This window comes from Erinaceus europaeus, chromosome 19, assembly GCF_950295315.1.
Source record: "Erinaceus europaeus chromosome 19, mEriEur2.1, whole genome shotgun sequence".
NCBI lineage: Eukaryota > Metazoa > Chordata > Mammalia > Eulipotyphla > Erinaceidae > Erinaceus > Erinaceus europaeus.
Window position 1 is genome coordinate 31,675,786 of NC_080180.1, and position 19,826 is coordinate 31,695,611.

At 41.9% G+C, this 19,826-nt stretch overlaps 1 protein-coding gene across 3 annotated transcripts in view; it reads right to left on the reverse strand.

Annotated features, from left to right (window-relative positions):
• Window positions 1-18,724, reverse strand: part of PEBP4 (phosphatidylethanolamine binding protein 4) — a 304,246-nt gene extending 285,522 nt beyond the window's left edge. The window contains exon 1 of one of the 3 annotated variants that reach the window (XM_060178829.1): window positions 18,601-18,724. The gene's annotated coding sequence lies outside the window, so the exon portion shown is untranslated. The remainder of the gene's footprint in view (window positions 1-18,600) is intronic. The other 2 variants (XM_060178832.1, XM_007529151.3) reach the window with 2 other exon arrangements.
• Between the last annotated feature and the right edge of the window lie 1,102 nt (window positions 18,725-19,826).

Genomic DNA, 19,826 nt, shown 5'->3' on the forward strand with positions numbered 1-19,826 from the left:
CAGTATTGAGAGGGAAACTCATAGCCATACAATTACATATTAAAGAACAAGAAAAAACTCAAACGACCTTACTGCACACCTTAAGGACTTAGAGGAAGAGGAGCAAAGGAACCCTAAAGCAATCAGAATGACAGAAATCACTAAAATTAGAGCAGAAATAAGCAACATCGAAAATGAGAAAACCATACAAAAGATCAATGAAGCCAAATGCTGGTTCTTTGAAAAATTAAACAAGATTGACAACCCCCTAGCCAGACTCACTAAAAAAAAAAAAAAGGGAGAACATTCAAATTAATAGAATTTTATTTATTATGTAAATGATAATATTTTTATTTATTTATTATGTAAATGATAGAGGAGATATCACAACTGACATCACAGAAATCCAGAAAATCATGTGAAACTTCTATGAAGAACTATATGGAGGCATCACACTCCCAGACCTTACACAATATTATAAAGCCATCATCATCAAAACAGCATGGTACTGGAACAAAAATAGGCACACAGACCAGTGGAACAGAATTGAAAGCCCAGAAGTAAATCCCAACACCTATGGGCATCTAATCTTTGATAAGGGGGCAGAAAGGATTAAATGGAAAAAGGAGGCTCTCTTCAATAAATGGTGCTGGGAAAACTGGGTTGAAACATGCAGAAGAATGAAATTGAACCACTTTATCTCACCAGAAACAAAAATCAACTCCAAATGGATCAAAGACCTAGATGTCAGACCAGAAACAATCAAATACTTAGAGGAAAACATTGGTAAAACACTTTCCCACATACACCTCAAGGACATCTTTGATGAATCAAACCCAATTGCAAGGAAGACTAAAGCAGAAACAAACCAATGGGACTACATCAAATTGAAAAGCTTCTGCACATCCAAAGAAACTATTAAACAAACAGAGAGACCCCTCACAGAATGGGAGAAGATCTTCACATGCCAGACATCAGACAAGAAACTAATCACCAAAATATATAAAGAGCTCAGCAAACTTAGCCGCAAAAAAGCAAATGACCCCATCCAAAAATGGGCAGAGGAAATGAACAAAACATTCACCACAGAGGAGATCCAAAAGGCTAACAAACATATGAAAAACTGCTCTAGGTCACTGATCGTCAGAGAAATGCAAATTAAGACAACACTAAGATACCACCTCACTCCTGTAAGAATGGCATACATCAAAAAGGACAGCAGCAACAAATGCTGGAGAGCATGTGGGGACAGAGGAACCCTTTTACATTGCTGGTGGGAATGTAAATTGGTACAGCCTCTGTGGAGAGCAGTCTGGAAAACTCTCAGAAGGCTAGACATGGACCTTCCATATGACCCAGTAATTCCTCTCCTGGGGTTATACCCCAAGGACTCCATAACACCCAACCAAAAAGAGGTGTGTACTCCTATGTTCATAGCAGCACAATTCATAATAGCTAAAACCTGGAAGCAACCCAGGTGCCCAACAACAGATGAGTGGCTGAGAAAGCTGTGGTATATATACACAATGAAATACTATGCAGCTATCAAGAACAATGAACCCACCTTCTCTGACCCATCTTGGACAGAGCTAGAAGGAATTATGTTAAGTGAACTAAGTCAGAAAGATAAAGATGAGTATGGGATGATCCCACTCATCAACAGAAGCTGACTAAGAAGATCTGAAAGGGAAACTAAAAGCAGAACCTGATCAAATTGTAAGTAGGGCACCAAAGTAAAAACCCTGTGGTGAGGGGTAGACATGTAGCTTCCTGGGCCAGTGGGGGGTGGGAGTGGGCGGGAGGGATGGGTCACAGCCCTTTGGTGGTGGGAATGGTGTTTATGTACACTCCTAGCAAAATATAGACATATAAATCCGTAGTTAATTAATATGAGAGGGGGAAATCAATTGTATGTCTCAAAGTTTCTCAAAAGACAAACTGAATCTTTTTAATATATAGGCTGTGTATTTGATATGCGGACTCTCTCAAAAGCCTAGACCAAGTAGATTAGAAGCATCCAATAGCACAGCTATATACAAGATACTGGGTACTGTACAGCAAACCATAACAAAGGGACTTTTCAAAGTTAACCCAATTAACAAATAAAGTGATGATAATATTAACTATCGATTGTCTTTTTGAACCCTAAGACAGCAGGAACCTCACATCTTTACCTAGAGCCCCTACTTCCCCCAGTCCTGGAACCCTTGGATAGGGCCCACTTTCCTGTATGCATCTCCCAATCCAAACCAAATAATATTGCATCCGCCGATCACAACCTAACCAAAGCAACGATTGCCACCTCAATATGCTTCACCTCAGACTGTATCCAGAGACTTCACGTGTGGAATGACAACCCTTCAACTTCATTACTCGGGTGAGACCTTTCCTTTTATAGTACACTCTAATTTCATCTCAGGTAGTTCACTTTCTAACAAAGTCCCATAATCTAGATATACACCAGTTTCTGTGAGAGAGAGCTTATGTGCACACGTATCCATAAACTATTGCAAAATATATACCTGAAAGCAGAAGTACACTAGAGTTTGCAGTGAGTACCTTCCTAACACTTCCTCTCCACTATTCCAAGCTTGGGATCCATGATTGCTCAACAAATTGTTTGGCCTCATATGTTAACTCTCTTTTCAATCACCAGGTTCCAGATGCCACCAGGATGCTGGCTAGGCTTCCCTGGATTGAAGACCCCACCAATGTGTCCTGGAGCTCAGCTTCCCCAGAGACACACCTTACTAGGGAAAGAGAGAGGCAGACTGGGAGTATGGACCGACCAATCAACGCCCATGTTCAGCGGGGAAGCAATTACAGAAGCCAGACCTTCTACCTTCTGCAATCCTCAACGACCCTGTGTCCATGCTCCCAGAGGGCTAGAGAATGGGAAAGCTACCATGGCAGGGGGGGGATTATGGGGATTGGGTGGTGGGAATTGTGTGGAGTTGTACCCCTTCTACCTTATGTTTTTGTTCACTAATCCTTTCTTAAATAAAAAATTATAAAAATAAAAAAAATTAAAAAAGGGAGAACATTCAAATTAATAGAATTTTATTTATTATGTAAATGATAATATTTTTATTTATTTATTATGTAAATGATAGAGGAGATATCGCAACTGACATCACAGAAATCCAGAAAATCATGTGAAACTTCTATGAAGAACTATATGTCACCAAGCTAGAAAATCTGGAAGAAATGGAAGACTTCTTAGAAACATATGCCCTTCCAAAACTGAACCAAGAAGAACTACAAAACCTAAATATACCAATCACTGACAAAGAAATCGAAACTCCCCAACAACAAAAGTCCTGGACTAGATGGCTTCACAAACGAATTGTACAAAACCTTCAGGATACAGTTAATACCTATACTTCTAAATATTTACCATAAGATCAAAGAAACAGGAACACTCCCTTCCACCTTTTATGAAGCCAGCATCACCCTGATACCAAAAGCAGATAAGGACACAGTAAAAAAGGAAAACTACAGACCAATATCTCTAATGAACATAGATGCCAAAATATTAAACAAGATCTTGGCCAATTGAATACAGCAGTATATCATAAAGATTGTTCATCACGACCAACTGGGATTTATCCCAGGAATGCAAGGCTGGTTCAACATCCGTAAGTCAATCAATGTCATTCACCACATCAATAAAAGCAAAGCCAAAAACCACATGATTATCTAAATAGATGCAGAGAAAGCCTTTGACAAAATCCAACACCCATTCATGCTCAAAACTCTACAAAAAATGGGAATATACAGGAAATTCCTCAAGATAGTGAAATCCATACATAGCAAACATACAGCCAACATTATACTCAATGGACAGAAGCTGAAAACATTCCCCCTCAGATCGAAGAATAGACAGGGCTGTCCACTATCACCACTACTCTTCAACATACCATTGGCAGTTCTCACCATAGCAATCAAGCAAGAGAAAGAAATTAAAGGAATACAGATTGGAAGAAAAGAAGTCAAGCTCTCAAAATTTGCAGATGATATGCTAGTATACACAGAAAAACCTAAAGAATCCAGACGAAAACTACTTGAAGTTATCAGGCAATATAGCAAGGTGTCAGGCTACAAAATCAATGTACAAAAAATCAGTGGCATTTCTTTATGCAAACACTAAATCTGAAGCAGAAGACATGCATAAATCACTCCCATTCACTGTTGCAGCAAAATCAGTGAAATACCTAGGAATAATGCTGAACAAAGAAGTGAAAGACTTGTATACTGAAAACTATGAGTTACTATTCAAGGAAATAGAAACTGATACCAAGAATGGAAAGACATCCCATGATCATGGATTGGAAGAATATATGTCATCAAAATGAATATTATCCCCAGAGCCATATACAAATTTAGTGTGATACCCATCAAAGTTCCACCAAGCTTCTTTAAGAGAATAGAACAAACACTACAATCATTTATATGGACCAGAAAACACGTACAATTGCCAAAACCATCTTGAAGAAAAGAAACAGAAATGGAGGCATCACCCTGCCAGATCTGAAACTATATTATAAGGCCATCATCATCAAAACAGCCTGGTACTGGAACAAAAATAGGCACACAGACCAGTGGAACAAAATTGAAAGCCCAGAACTAAACCCCCACACCTATGGACATCTAATCTTTGATAAGGGGGCCCAATGTATTAAATGGAGGAATGAAACTCTCTTCAATAAATGGTGCTGGGAAAACTGTGTTGAAGCATGCAGAAGAATGATACTGAACCACCTTATCTCACCAGAAACAAAAATCAACTCCAAATGGATCAAGGACCTGGGTGTTAGACCAGAAACTATCAAATACTTAGAGGAAAACACTGGTGGAACACTTCCCTACCTAAACCTCAAGGACATCTTTGAGGAATCAAACCCAGTTGCAAGGAAGACTAAAGCAGAAACAAACCAATGGGACTACATCAAATTGAAAAGCTTCTGCACAGCCAAAGAAACTATCACACAAACAAAGAGAGCCCTCACAGAATGGGAGAAGATCTTCACATGACCTACATCAGACAAGAGAATAATAACCAAAATATACAAAGAGCTCAGCAAACTTAGCACCAAAAAAACAAATGACCCCATCCAAAAATGGGCAGAGGATAAAAGCTAACAAACATTTGAAAAACTGCTGCAGGTCGCTGATTGTCAGATAAATGCAAATAAAGACAACATTGAGATACCTACCACCTCACTCCTGTGAGAATGGCATACATCAAAAAGGACAGCAGCAACAAATGCTGGAGAGGCTGTGGGGACAGAGGAACCCCTCTGCACTGCTGGTGGGAATGGAAATTGGTCCAACCTCTCTGGAGAGCAGTCTGGAGAACTCTCACAAGGTTAGACATGGACCTTCCATATGACCCAGTAATTCCTCTACTGGGGATATCCACCAAGGATTACATAATGCCCAACCAAAGAGATATGTGAATACCTATGTTCATAGCAGCATAATTCATAATAGCTTCTTCTTCTTCTAGCGTTTGCCCTTCTTCCGTAGCCAGTCAACAGCATCAGGTTGAGCCTGATGTAAAGTTTCGAGACCTCCTTTGAATCTGGAGAGGTGGCAGTCGTTGACTATGTGGGTCATAGTCTGTCTGTAGCCGCAGGGGCAGTTTGGGTGGTCTCTGGCTCCCCAGCGATGGAACATAGCGGCGCACTGGCCATGGCCTGTTCGATAGCGATTGAGGAGGGCCCAATCATAACGTGCTAGGTCAAAGCCGGGTTGACGCTTGCAGGGGTCTGTGATGAGGTGTTTGTTCTTTACCTCAGCTGACTGCCAGCTCTGTTTCCAAGAGACTGGAACAGAGAAGTTCAGTGTAGGCATAGGGGACCAGATTGGGTGACGAGACGTCAAGCGTTGGACAGGGTGGGCGAAGATATCCGCGTATATTGGCAGGTCCGGTCGAGCATAGATATGGGAAATGAACTTAGATGATGCCGCATCCCAACGAATATCTGGCAGGGCGATGTTGCTAAGAACTGGCAGCCATGGAACCGGGGTGGAACGGATGGTTCCAGAAATTATCCTCATGGAGGAATATAATTTGGAATCGACCAAGTGGACATGGGGGCTACGGAACCATACTGGGGCACAGTATTCTGCAGTGGAATAGCATAATGCCAGAGATGATCGTAGTGTGGAAGCGCTCGTGCCCCATGAGGAGCTGGCCAGTCTTGCAATGATGTTATTCCTCGTGCCCACCTTTGCTGCAGTTTTTATGAGATGTTTGTGAAATGACAGAGTGCGATCGAGAGTAATGCCAAGATAGACTGGCTGGGCTTCATGCCAGATTCTCGTATTGCCAAGCTGCACATTAAGCTCACGTGAGGCCGAGGCATGGTGTAGATGGAAAACAGATGATACCATTTTTGCAGTGCTAGGAATTAGTCGCCATTTTTTACAGTAATCAGATATCAGAGACATGTCTTTCGTGTTTCCTCAAGGATGTCGAACTTTGATGCCTGAGTTGCACAGCAGATGTCATCGGCGTAGATGAACTTCCTTGAAGAAGTTTCTGGAAGGTCATTGATGTAAATATTAAATAGCGTAGGAGCCAGAACAGAGCCCTGGGGGAGGCCACTTGAGACAAGTCTCCATCTGCTAGACTTGTCACCCAGATGTACCCGGAATCTTCTGTTTTGGAGAAGAAACGATATAGTGTTGGCCACCCATGGAGGCAGGCATCTTGAGATCTTGACCAGGAGACCACGGTGCCAGACCATGTCATAGGCTGCTGTGAGATCAACAAAGACAGCACCCGTCTTTAAATTCTTCTGGAATCCATTTTCAATGTAAGTTGAGAGGGCCAGGGCTTGTTCGCAGGTAGATCATCCTGGGCGGAAACCAGCCTGGGCGGGTGATAGGAATTTCTCTGTAAGATGAGAAATACGTGACAGAAGCAGCCTCTCAAGGAGTTTGTAACACACGGAGGGGAGAGAAATTGGTTTATAGCTGGCGGCCAGTGTTGGGTCTTTCTTTGGTTTCAAAACCGCTATAATCTTTGCACAACGCCAAACTTTGGGCATAGACTCAGATTCCAAGATGTGGGACAGGAATGAAGTGAGCCACTTCTTTGCTGTGGGGCCCAGGTTAAGAATGAGTTCTGGGGTGATGTTATCATAGCCAGCAGCTGTTCCCGGTTTAACCCTCTTCAAAGCATCTTCCAGTTCAGACAGTGTAAAGGGAGAGATTTTTGGAGATGGACAAGATAACCGGAAGTGGGATGACCACTCATGGGAAATTTATCTTTTCCAGACTGGGTTGATCTTAGCACGTCCAACTTGAGTTAGGTGACTGGCCACTGAGTTTGGAGATACGGGAGGATGGGAGACGGCAGGGGGTTGGCTACCAGCACCCAGTCTGTGAAGAAGCTTCCAGGCCTTCCTACTTGAGTGGGTGAAGTTCAGACTTTCCGTGAGTTGTTGCCAGCGGGCTTGGCGTGCTGCATCCAGGGAGGCAATGAGATGGTCGGCCACATCTGGGTCGCCCGACTCATCATACTGCTTTAGTAATTGCTCACATTCAGCATCAAGACAAGGCGTATAGTTAGCACATCTCCCACGAGGATTGGCTTGGGAAGCTGCTTTGAAGATGGCTTGGCGGAAGCGCCTGTAGGAATCTTCAGAGGGGATAGAGTTAATTGGAATTGCAGGAATAGATTTGTTGGTAAGATCACTGAACAGACGTCAGTTTGCTTTTCGAAAGTTCCATCTTAGTTTCTCCAAGCACAGAATCAGTGGGAGCTGGAGACCAATGTGGATGATAGCTGGGCGGTGATGATTGTGCAGGAAGATCTTGAGAACTTGTCTCGTAGCAGGAAAGGCTTGGCCGTTGACTGTGCTAATCCAGCACAGGTCAGGTGACGAGTCTTTATTCCATCTAGCACTGTGAAAAGAGCCTGGCTGTTTGGGATCGTATAATAGGGAGAGGTCATTCGCTGAAGCCCAGTCGGCTAAGACAGAGCCGTCAGCACGAGTGGAGGAATATCCCCAGTCTTGGTGATGACTATTAAAGTCTCCAAGGTAAACGGCTGGGTGATTCGGGCTAGGCAGGACCTCATTATCCCATGAGGCACTGGGAGGCTTATATACGTTGACGAGCTGAATAGTTCCAATAGTAATGGAGTCGTAGAAGGTCGAAGAGGCCGTATGGTAAACGTCCGCAAGACACGATTTGGCGTAGATGGCTTGGCCGTGTTTAGGATGGAGATTATAGCATATTAAATCGAATCCACTGATGGTGAATCGAGCAGTTTCATCGACTGCTATATGTGTTTCTTGTAGGCAGATAATATCTGCCTGATGCTGAATCGCCAATTGACCAATAAGAACGCATTTGGCAAAGGACAGCACCTCAACATTAAGTTGGAGGACTCGAAGAGCAGGACCAACAGCTTGAAAGCTGGCAGGAGCTGCTTGTTTCTGGCTTTGAAAGTGACTGGGATCCATGTGGATTCAGTCGGCTAGGAAGGATCGTCAGTTTCCCCAATGAATGGGTACTCACGAGATGCACCACGGGAAGGTTGATCCAATGCATCATAATAGCTAAAACCTGGAAGCAACCCAGGTGCCCAACAACAGATGAGTGGCTGAGAAAGCTGTGGTATACATACACAATGGAATACTACACAGTTATTAAGAACAATGAACCCACCTTCTCTGACCCATCTTGGATGGAGCTAGAATGAATTATGTTAAGTGAGCTAAGTCAGAAAGATAAAGATGAGTATGGGATGACCCCACTCAGAAGTTGAAAAAGAAGAACAGAAAGGGAAACTAAAAGCAGGATCTGATTAAATTGAGAGTAGGGCACCAAAGTAAAAACCCTGTGGTGAGGGGGAGGGTGGACATTTGGCTTCCCAGGGCAGCAGGGAGGAATGGGGGGGTGGGATGGGACACAGTCTTTTGGTGGTGAGAATGGTGTTTATGTACACTCCTATTAAACTGTAGTCATATAATCATTATTTAATTAATATGAGAGGGGGAAAATTGATTGTATGTCTCGATCTTTTTAAAGCACAGGCTGAATCTTTCTAATACATAGGCTGAGTCTTTGATATGTTGACTCTCTCAAAAGTCTAGACCAGGTAGAACAGAAGCAACTAGTGGCACAGCTATATACAAGATGTTGGGTATTATAAATTCTAACAAAGGAACTTTTCAAAGTTAACCCAATTACCAAATAATGTGATGATAACAGTAACAATCCACTGTCTTCTTGAACCCTAAGACAGCAGGAACCTTATATTTTCACTATAGAGCCTATATTTCCCCCAGTCCTGGAACCTTAGGGTGGGGTGCACTTTCCTACATGCTTCTCTCATTTCATATCAAATAATATTGCATCCACTGATCACAACCTAATCAACACAACGAGTGCCACCTCAGCATGCTTCACTTCAGACTGTGTCCAGAGACTTAAAGTGTGGAATGACAACCCTTCAGCTTCATTACTTGGGTGAGATCTTTCCTTTCATAGTATTCTCTAATTCCCTTCCAGGTGGTTCACTTCCTAACAAAGTCCCAAAACCTAGATATAGACCAGGTCCCATGAGATAGGGCATATGTTCACACGTATCCATAAACTAGGACAAAATATATACCCAAAAGCAAAATTACACAATAGTCCACAGTGAGTACCCCCCAATACTTCATCTGCACTATTCCAGCCTTTAAGTCCATAATTGTTCAACAATTTGTTTGGCTTTGTATATTAATTCTCTTTTCAGCCACCAGGTTCCAGATGCCATCATGATGGCAACCAGACTTCCCTGGACAGATGACCCCATCAATGTGTCCTGGAGCTCTGCTTCCCCAGAGACTCACTATACTAGGGAAAGAGAGAGGCAGACTGGGAGTGTGGACCTACCAGTCAACGCCTATATTCAGTGGGAAAGCAATTACAGAAGCCAGACCTTCCACCTTCTGCAACCCACATTGACCTTGGGTCCATACTCCCAGAGGGATAGAGAACGGGAAAGCTATCAGGAGAGGGGGTGGGATATAGAGATCTGGTGGTGGGAATTGTGTGGAGTTGTATCCCTCCTATCCTATGGTTTTGTTAATGCCTCCTTTTTAAAATAAATAAATAAATAAGAATCTTGGTTCGAGCCCCCGGCTCCCCACCTGCAAGGGCGTCACCTCCCAAGCAGCGAAGCAAGCTTGCCAGGTATATATCCTTCTCCCCCTCAACCCCCACCCCTGCCTCCCCTCCTCCCTTGATTTTTCTCTGTCCTCTCAAACAATATCAATGGCCAACAATAACAATGACAAGGAGAACAAAAGGGGAAAAAATGGTCTCCAGGAGCAGTGGATTCATGGTGCAGTCACCAATCCCCAGCGATAACCCTGGAGGCAAAAAAAAAAAAAAAGAAAAGAAAAGAAAAAGAAAAAAGGCAAGTATAGCATATTTGAGAAAAACATATATAAAACTATATTATTTTAGAATAGAGAAGTTTCTTAACTAAGATACCAAACTATACTCCCTGTCAAAGAAAACTATAAATTCAATTGTAATACTTAAGAATATATGTTTATCAAAAACAGAAGGTAGACTAATAAACAAATCACATAATTGGAGAAAATATATGTCACATATATTACTAAAACTTCTATTTCTGACAACATATATATTGTTGTATGTATGTAATACAATATATTGTATTATATATATGTTACATATATATTGTATCTGTAACACTGGTGACTCACATACTTTCAGCACTCAAGGACTGGACTTTTCATTCTTTATATTTTTGCCTCCAGTGTTATTGATGAGAGTCAGTGCCTGCACTACAAATCCACTGTTCCTGGTGGTCATTTTTTTTTTCTGTTTCATTTTTGTTGTTGTTGTTGGACAGGACAGAGAGAAATTGGAAGAGGAGGGGGAAGATAGAGGGGGAGAGAAAGACACCTGCAAACCTGCTTCACCACTTGTGAGGCGACGCCCCCTGCAGGTAGGAAGCCACCTACTCTAAATGGGACTTGACGCTGGTCCTATAGCTTCACACCATGTCCACTTAACCTGGTGCACCATAGCCCAGCCCCCTTTTCATTCATTTTTATGAAAGATAAAGAGAGTTATATAGAGAGGGAGAGAAACAGGATTGGGGAAGCTCCAGGGTTCAAGCCTGGGTCATGCGCATGGCAGGGCATGCTCCCTACTGGGTGAGCTGTCTCTTAGAAATATTTTCTTCTGAATGTCTTTCTACTTGCTAGTTGGAGATAGTGAGTTCTTTGATAAAGCCAACTAGTCTTCTATATGTAATTGGATGACTTGCCTTTGAACCCTTTGTGGCAGCAACCAGATCTGCAGGGAACTTTTTTGAGTTCTTTTTCTCAATGTTTCCAAGGACCAAAGGATGACAGGTGGAGTCACTAAGGAGAAGAGACAACTGCTGTGCTATAGTTCAACAATGAGCCTCTCTGGAACAGACTATCAAATGGACATTTTCCTCATGATCTAGTGTAGGAAGACTACCATCTTCACAGATGCCAAGGAAAACAGCAACGTGTTTGAGCTGAAGCGCATCATTGAGGGCATCCTTAAGCAGCCGCCCAGAGAACATAAACTATTTAAGAATGACCAGCTCCTTGAGGATAGTATGACACTGTTAGAGTGTGGCTTCACAGGTAAAAAATACCCCATCAGAAGCCCTAGCCCTACTGAGACTGGCCTTTCTGGCAGAAGAAATATCAGCCCATAGAAGCTGATTAGGAAGCCACACCAATAAATAAGCAGAGTAGTGCGAGGGCCGGCATGGTGCCCTTATGCTACAGCAATATAAGATTTGGTGGTGGTGGTGGAGTACCTGGAGGTGGCTCAGTGGGTGGAGCACCAGAGGGATGCTCTGGTTCATTCTCTTATGTGTTAACTGATAAATAAAAATTGCAGTCTGGGAGCAGGCACAATAAAAAAAAAAGAAAAATATTTTCTTCTAGATAAAAAGTATATATTAAAATGATTTATAATAATAAAATACAAGAAACTATAATCTTATAATCTTGTAAACAAAAAATTTAACATTCTAGCAAGATGCTCACCAAGTGCTTTTTGAATCTCATTTTCCCTTTATGCCATTGTATTAGTGATTTAATATTTATTTATAAAATTATAAGATAATAGGAGTATAATTTTATACAGACCCCACCACTAGAGTTCTGTATCCCCACCCCTTCCATTGGAAACTGCTGTAGTCCTCTCAAAATCACAGATATGGACTGACTTTATAAAATATATATCTATTGGGAGTCGGGCTGTAGCACAGTGGGTTAAGCGCAGGTGGCGCAAAGCACAAGGACTGGCATAAGGATCCCGGTTCGAACCCCGGCTCCCCACCTGCAGGGGAGTCGCTTCACAGGCGGTGAAGCAGGTCTGCAGGTGTCTATCTTTCTCTCCTCCTCTCTGTCTTCCCCTCCTCTCTCCATTTCTTTCTGTCCTATCCAACAACGACAACAACAATAATAACTACAACAATAAAACAACAAGGGCAACAAAAGGGAATAAATAAATAAATAAATAAAATATTTGAAAATATATATATATATATCTACACAAAAAGAGGAAGAGAGAAAACTTTCTTTTCTTTTTCTTTCTTCTTTTTTTTTTTTTTGCTCATTTTTTAATGGTCCTGCCTTCATTTCCTTTCTAGGGCACAACTACGCCTATTACTACTTCCAAGTGTACTTCCTTTCTTTCCTCTTCTCCCTTGGATAAGAGGAACAGTGCCTGGATTCCTCTGTTGTTTTCCAGACTTGCTTCCATTTCAGTGCTGGTGTAAAAACAAGATTCCTGGTGTCAAATGCTAGTCCTAGTGGAATTGGGTTCAGAGCCCTCTGGTTTCTCCTTGAGTCTTACATAGAGTAGATAACAAAGTAAAATTCATGGGTAACATTTGTAACAAGCTAAGTGATAAGGGACCCCCACAATCACTGAATTACAAAAAAGTAAACAAAGATGGAGAAAAATCAACTACCATAAGAGCAACATGATATCAATATGTGCACAGAATAAAGCAAAGGGAAACAACAAGATTCTGATAGACTGGAGCACAAGAAATGGCATTAATAGTCAACAAAAGCACACTGGAAATCATGACAAGTGAATTTGAAACAACATCTGAAACTACGAGGAACTTTGCCCAATCTAACTATGACAGAGCTTCGGGAAATACATTAATAACTGAAGGAGCTGGAGCAGACCGGAGCATAATGTTTATACAAAAGACTTTCAGCCTTAGGCTTTGAGGTCCCAGGTTCAATCCCCAGTACCACCAAGTGGTGGAGATGAGCAGTGTTTTGAGGGAGAGAGAGAAAAAGAGAGAGAGAGAGAGAGAGAGAGAGAAAGGGGAGAAGAGGAGAGGAGAGTAGAGAAGAGAGATGAGAGAGGGGTCAAAGTATTTTTCTGAAAAAGAAACTGTGAAGCACTGAATCCAAATCCAACAAAACAAATAAAATGGAGGTGAAAGAAAGTAATGAACCATCACAGATAATTTCTAAAAGCAAGATCACACTTTAACACTATTTAAAAAAACAATAAAAGAGGTGCTGTAATGCTTTAAAAAGCATTGTTAGCTATGCCTGATGCTCCAAGGTCCCAGGTTCAACCTCCAGCATCACCAGAAAAAAATTGTTATTAACAGTAAGACTATAGTTTTTAGTTATCTTTTCCTATTGAAAAGAACCAAGGTTTCTTAAATTGTTGATCTATATCTGTGATGTATGTACAAGATGAAACAAAAATACTTTGTCAAAAAAGAAGCAAAACTATCCCCATCAAGATCCCAACCATATTTTTTAGAATAGAACAAATGCTACAAATGTTTATCTGGAACCAGAAAAGACCTAGAATTGCCAAAACAATCTTGAGAAGAAAGAACAGAACTGGAAGCATCACACTCCCAGATCTCAAGTTGTGTTATAGGGCCATTGTCATCAAAATTGCTTGGTACTGGAACAAGAATAGACACACTGACCAGTGGAGTAGAATTGAGAGCCCAGAAGTAAGCCCCCACACCTATGGACATATAATCCTTGACAAAGGTGCCCAGACTATTAAATGGGGAAAGATGAGTCTCTTCAGCAAATGGTGTTGGAAAAAATGGGTTGAAACATGCAGAAGAATGAAACCAAACACTATATTTCACTAAATACAAAAGTAAGTTCCAAGTGGATCAAGGACTTCAATGTTAGACCAGAAACTATCAGATACTTAGAGGAAAATATTGGCAGAACTCTTTTCCGCATTCATTTTAAAGACATCTTCAATGAAACGAATCCAATTACAAAGAAGACTAAGGCAAGTATAAACCTATGGGACTACATCAAATTAAAAAGCTTCTGCACAGCAAAAGAAACCACAGCCCAAACCAAGAGACCCCTCACAGAATGGGAGAAGATCTTTACATGCCATATATCAGACAAGAAGCTAATAACCAAAATATATAAAGAGCTTGCCAAACTCAACCACAAGAAAACAAGTAACCCCATCCAAAAATAAAGAGAGGACATAGACATAATATTCACCACACAAAATATGCAAAAGGCTGAGAAACACATGAAAAAATGCTCCAAGCCTTTGATTGTCAGAGAAATGCAAATAAAGACAACAATGAGATACCACTTCACTCCTGTGAGAATGTCATACATCAGAAAAGGTAACAGCAGCAAATGCTGGAGAGGGTGTGGGGTCAAAGGACCCCTCCTACACTGCTGGTGGGAATGTCAATTGGTCCAGCCTCTGTGGAGAACAGTCTGGAGAACTCTCAGAAGTATAGAAATGGACCCACCCTATTGTCCTGCAATTCCTCTCCTGGAGATAAATCCTAAGGAACCCAACACACCCATCCAAAAAGAACTGTGTACACATATGTTCTTGGCAGCACAATTTGTCATAGCCAAAACCTGGAAGCAACCCACGTGTCCAACAACAGATGGATGGCTGAGCAAGTTGTGGCATATATACACAATGGAATACTACTCAGCTATAAAAATTGTGACTTCACCACTTTCAGCAGATCTTGGATGGAGCTTGAAAAAATCATGTTAAGTGAAATAAGTCAGAGACAGAAGGACGAATATGGGGTGACCTCACTCTCAGGCAGAAGTTGAAAAACCAGTTCAGAAGAGAAAACAGAAGTAGAACCTAACTGGAATTGTCATATTGCACCGAAGTAAAAGACTCTGGGTTGGGCGTGGGGGAGAATACAAGTCCAAAAAGGATGACAGAGGACCTAGTGTGGTTGTATTATTATATGGAAAACTGGGAAATGTTATGCATGTACAAACTATTGTATTTACTGTCAAATGTAAAACACTAACTCCCCAATAAAGAAATTCAAAAAAAAGAAGCAAAACTGATCAGACATGTATTATAAAGAACAATAGGGCATGGTGGTGGCACACCTAGTTAATTGCACACATTAAAGTACACAACTACACAGGTTCAAGCCCCTGTCCCCACCTGCAGGGAGAAAGCTTTACAAGTGTTGAAGCAGGGCTGCAGGTGTCTCTCTGTGTCTGTGTCCCTTTCTATCTCCACCTCCCCTCTCAATTTCTCTGTGTATCTAATAAATAAATAGTCATGTTTTAAAAAGGGGGACATAGTAGCAGAGTTTATGAGGTTTCCATCCAAAATGGGACAATTTAATTTCAATAATAAAAATTAAGTGCCATGGAATCACATAAATTAATACATATAAACTTATTAAGTAGTAATATTTTACTTATTTAAAAGATAATGTCTAGATGATAGTAAATATAGGATAATGAATTTATTCTACCTTCCCTTTGTTACTGTATCACTGGGCAAGCAAGTAGTATGGAGAAGGTGTCTGCTTAGAAAAATATTCCAAGTACATTTTAAATGACAGAATATTGCCATTGGCAGCCACCTCCACTCAACAGATTAAAGGTTTTATATATATATTAAATATTAATGTTTGCTAGATCAACAGAGATAACCAGAGACCAAAGAAATAAGTCAGCAGTATAATCAGGTTTATATACCTGAGATCCCAGTTAGATTCCTGACAACAGAGCAGTGCTCTGCACTCAACCACCTTGAGTCTAACCTTATCAGATAAAGTAAGGACCTCAAAAGTTGGTTAAGGGCAAGAAATTGGCACACTTTAATGATGGCCTTTTTTTGGTCAATAGTAGGCCAATCCATCATCTGGGGCTCTAGTCAGGGAATCCTTGGATTCCCACATAGATATGATGGGCCTAGACTTCTAACAGATGCCTCTCTCCACCATCACTGGCTATCTCCATCAGGAACATCATCCTAAGCCCTCTTGTGCATTTCTACAGAACTTTATCATCAATATAGAACAGAAATAGTAGGGATTGCCCTACTCTCTGAAAGGAGACTTGGACAACTTATACTGTCACTCAAGGAAGACTGGTCCTGCAATGAGTGCAGCCTACTATCTGTGACTATGGAATGTGAGCTCAGACTTGATGCAGAGGTTACACAGGCTCCTGTGCTAAATATAAATAGATATGGGCCCTAGCTAAGATTGATGGGGTTAACAGTTAATGGTACTTATTTACTTATTCATTTATTTTTCGTTAATGGTATTTATAAACTTTCCTCATGTTTGGGAGCTACTCTCTGCCCTAATCTAGCTTTCTAGTCCTATTTTCAACTCTGGCAACATCTTCCTAGACAATACTCTTAGCCCACCTGTATATCAGCTATTGGGCCCAGGCAAAAATGACTAACGCCATGGACTCCTTGGAATATATCTAAAATAAACTGCCTAGCTTGTTCCTATATCAAGACCCTTAGTTCTGTCTGCTCTATTCTGACCTTTAGGTTCCTGATTATTAAATAAATTGTCCTGCTTTATATCTTACTGCTTTTCAGCCACAAAGTTGCAGATGCTACCATGATGCCATCCCGACTTCCCTGGGCAGATGACCTCACCAATGTGTCCTGAAGTCTCACCTCTCCAGAGCCCTACCCCACTAGGGAAAGATAGAAACAGGCCAGGGGTATGGATCTACCTGTCAACACCTATGTTCAGTAGAGAAGCTTGTTCCTCTTGTTCCCCATGAGGAATTTTGGTCCATAACCCCAGAGGGATAAAGAAGCTTCCAATGAAGGGGTAGGATATGAAAGTCTGGTGGTGAGAACTGTATGTACTTGTACCCTTTTTATCCTATAATCTTGTTAATCATTATAAAATCACTAATAAAATTTTTAAGTAAGTCTGAAAATAAGAAAAAAGGTAGCTCACTTCAGGAAGTGCCTGCTTTTTGCTTTTCCAATCATAAAAATATAGATATCAAGTAAAATATAATCTTCCATAATTAAAATTTATTTGTTCTAGAATCTATAAATAATACAAATCCCTGGTGATATGAGAATGATCAGTTCAGAAACTGGGCAAAAGACATGAATAAACACCTCACTGAAAAGAAACATTGGCTCAATCTTATTAGTAAACAAAAAAAATCAAATGTTGTCACTGAGGTGCCATTTTCCTCCCAGCCAGCACAAGCCTGGCCACAGGGTCTCTCAGTGACATCACTCATTAGGGCTAGACAGCAGAGTGAAGATTTTATTTCCCAAATCCACTGAGGCCTTGTCTGGTTCCTGTACTCAGAGGGCCCAGCTATCAGACCAGCACAGGTGCTTTTCTTTGCAATAGAAAAGGGCAGGGCAGGGTGTATCTGAATCCTTTAGCCCTGGGCTTCTGGGGGAAGAGACTGGAGATGGGGAAATCAGCTGTCTTTCTGGAAGAGTCAAAGGGTGGGGATACACAGAACCAAAGAGACTGTTTAGAGCAACTAAAGCATAAGTCAGATTCCCACAGAAGCTGGGTACTTTAAGAACCATGGGAATCCTCTTATCTCACTGATGGGGCAATTGAGATAATGGAAAACCTTCAAGTAAGTCTAGGTTTTCAGTTCCCAGCCCAATGCACCACCTGACAATCCTCCCTTTCCTCCTCCACAGTCCCACCCAGGGCTAGCCATGTTCAAAGTGGGAAAATTGCTATCTTCCCTCTTCAAGTCATTTGGAAGCTTCATGAACCAAGCATAGAGACTGTCAATCTCAGTATTCAGAACTCCAAGCTATGAAACCTTTAAGATTCACAAAAGGGCAAACTGAGATCTAGTAACCCACTCCAAAAAAAGCTCAGTACAGATTTTAAGCTTGGTTTCTCTGTCTCCTTGAGTTTCCTGGTTGACCAGTCAGGTGTGTCTGACACTATAAGCCAATTGATTTCTCTCTGTGGGTTTCCTCCCTATGTGCAGGTGAGCAGAAGCAGGAAGAAAGCTTCCCCACTCAGGCAGCTCCTACCACATAACCACTTGGCTTCTCCAACCCTCCTCCCTCCATAGCTTGTTTGTAACTTCTGGGGCTCAGGGGGCCAAAATCAATTACAGGTGAGCTTGAAGCAAAAACTCTGTTCCTGGCTCCAGGCCAGTTTTCCAGGATGTATGTTGGGGGGGGGGAGGAAAAAAGAAAAAGAAAAAAACCTGGATAAATGATAATTCCAAAGCAACCATGACCCAAATCAGAATGGGAGCCTGGGAGCAGACCAAAACAGAGACCCAGCCAGGTACCAAGAATACTCACCTGGTCAAAGATAGGAGTAGAACCTCCTGCTCCAGGTGCCTTCTCTGGGCTCTGCAAAGTCCTGGATGGGAGGGAACTGACCAAGAGGTCAGACTGACAGTCCCACCCCTTGAAACAATGACCATGTCCCTTGCTTGGCTCCCCATTGGCTGGACTCTTGAAAGCCAGTGTTGTTTGCTCAGACATTGCCTCCCACTGCCTTGGCCCTAGGAACTGCTTCTGGACTGGGAACAGTATCAGGCCAGTGAGAGAGGTGGCATGTATATCTATGCATGCCTTCTTCACCCCGATATCTGCCCAGAGTCCCTTCTCTATGCCAGGGAAAAGAAAGGAGGTCTGTCTGCTCACCTCTCTCCACCTCAATTTAATGTGCACTTCTCAGAATACCATCTTTTCTGAGGGGAAAAGGGAGGGGGGAGGACATGAGAGGGGGGTGGGGTAGGGAATCAGGCATCTTACCCATCAAGGCTCAGTAGCCCCTCCACTGTGGTCCAGCAACACACTGGCAGCCAGACTTGGAGGTGAAAGCCAGTGGTGGGGCTTCTACCTGCTGTGGGAGGAACTCCAGGGAACATCTGTGCCCAGGCAGACTGGATGCCAGCCTGGTTAGCATGGGAGGAGAGGGAGAGCACACACATGGCCAACTTTCTCCCCCAACAGTTCATACCAACCAAAGCAGTCACTGGTCAGGAGAGAGCTTGGTTTCAGCTTGTGATTCTAGGGCCACCTTGGTCCCTCTGTCCAGTCTTGGGTGATGCAGGAAATGATGTTGTTTTAGCTGGTGGTAGTATGTGGAAGACCTGAATGAGTAAGTCAGCAGAGAGACCAAGTCATAGAAAAGTATACAACAGGCTAAGGCCCCACACCTATGGACATGTAATCTTTGACAAAGGGGCCCAGACTATTCAATGGGGAAAGCAGAGTCTCTTCAACAAATGGTGTTGGAAACAATGGGTTGAAACATGCAGAAGAATGAAACTGAATCACTGTATTTCACCAAATACAAAAGTAAATTCCAAGTGGATCAAGGACTTGGATGTCAGACCAGAAACTATCAGATACTTAGAGGAAAATATTGGCAGAACTCTTTTCTGCATAAATTTTAAAGACATTTTCAATGAAACGAATCCAATTACAAAGAAGACTAAGGAAAATATAAACCTATGGGACTACATCAAATTAAAAAGCTTCTGCACAGCAAAAGAAACCACTACCCAAACCAAGAG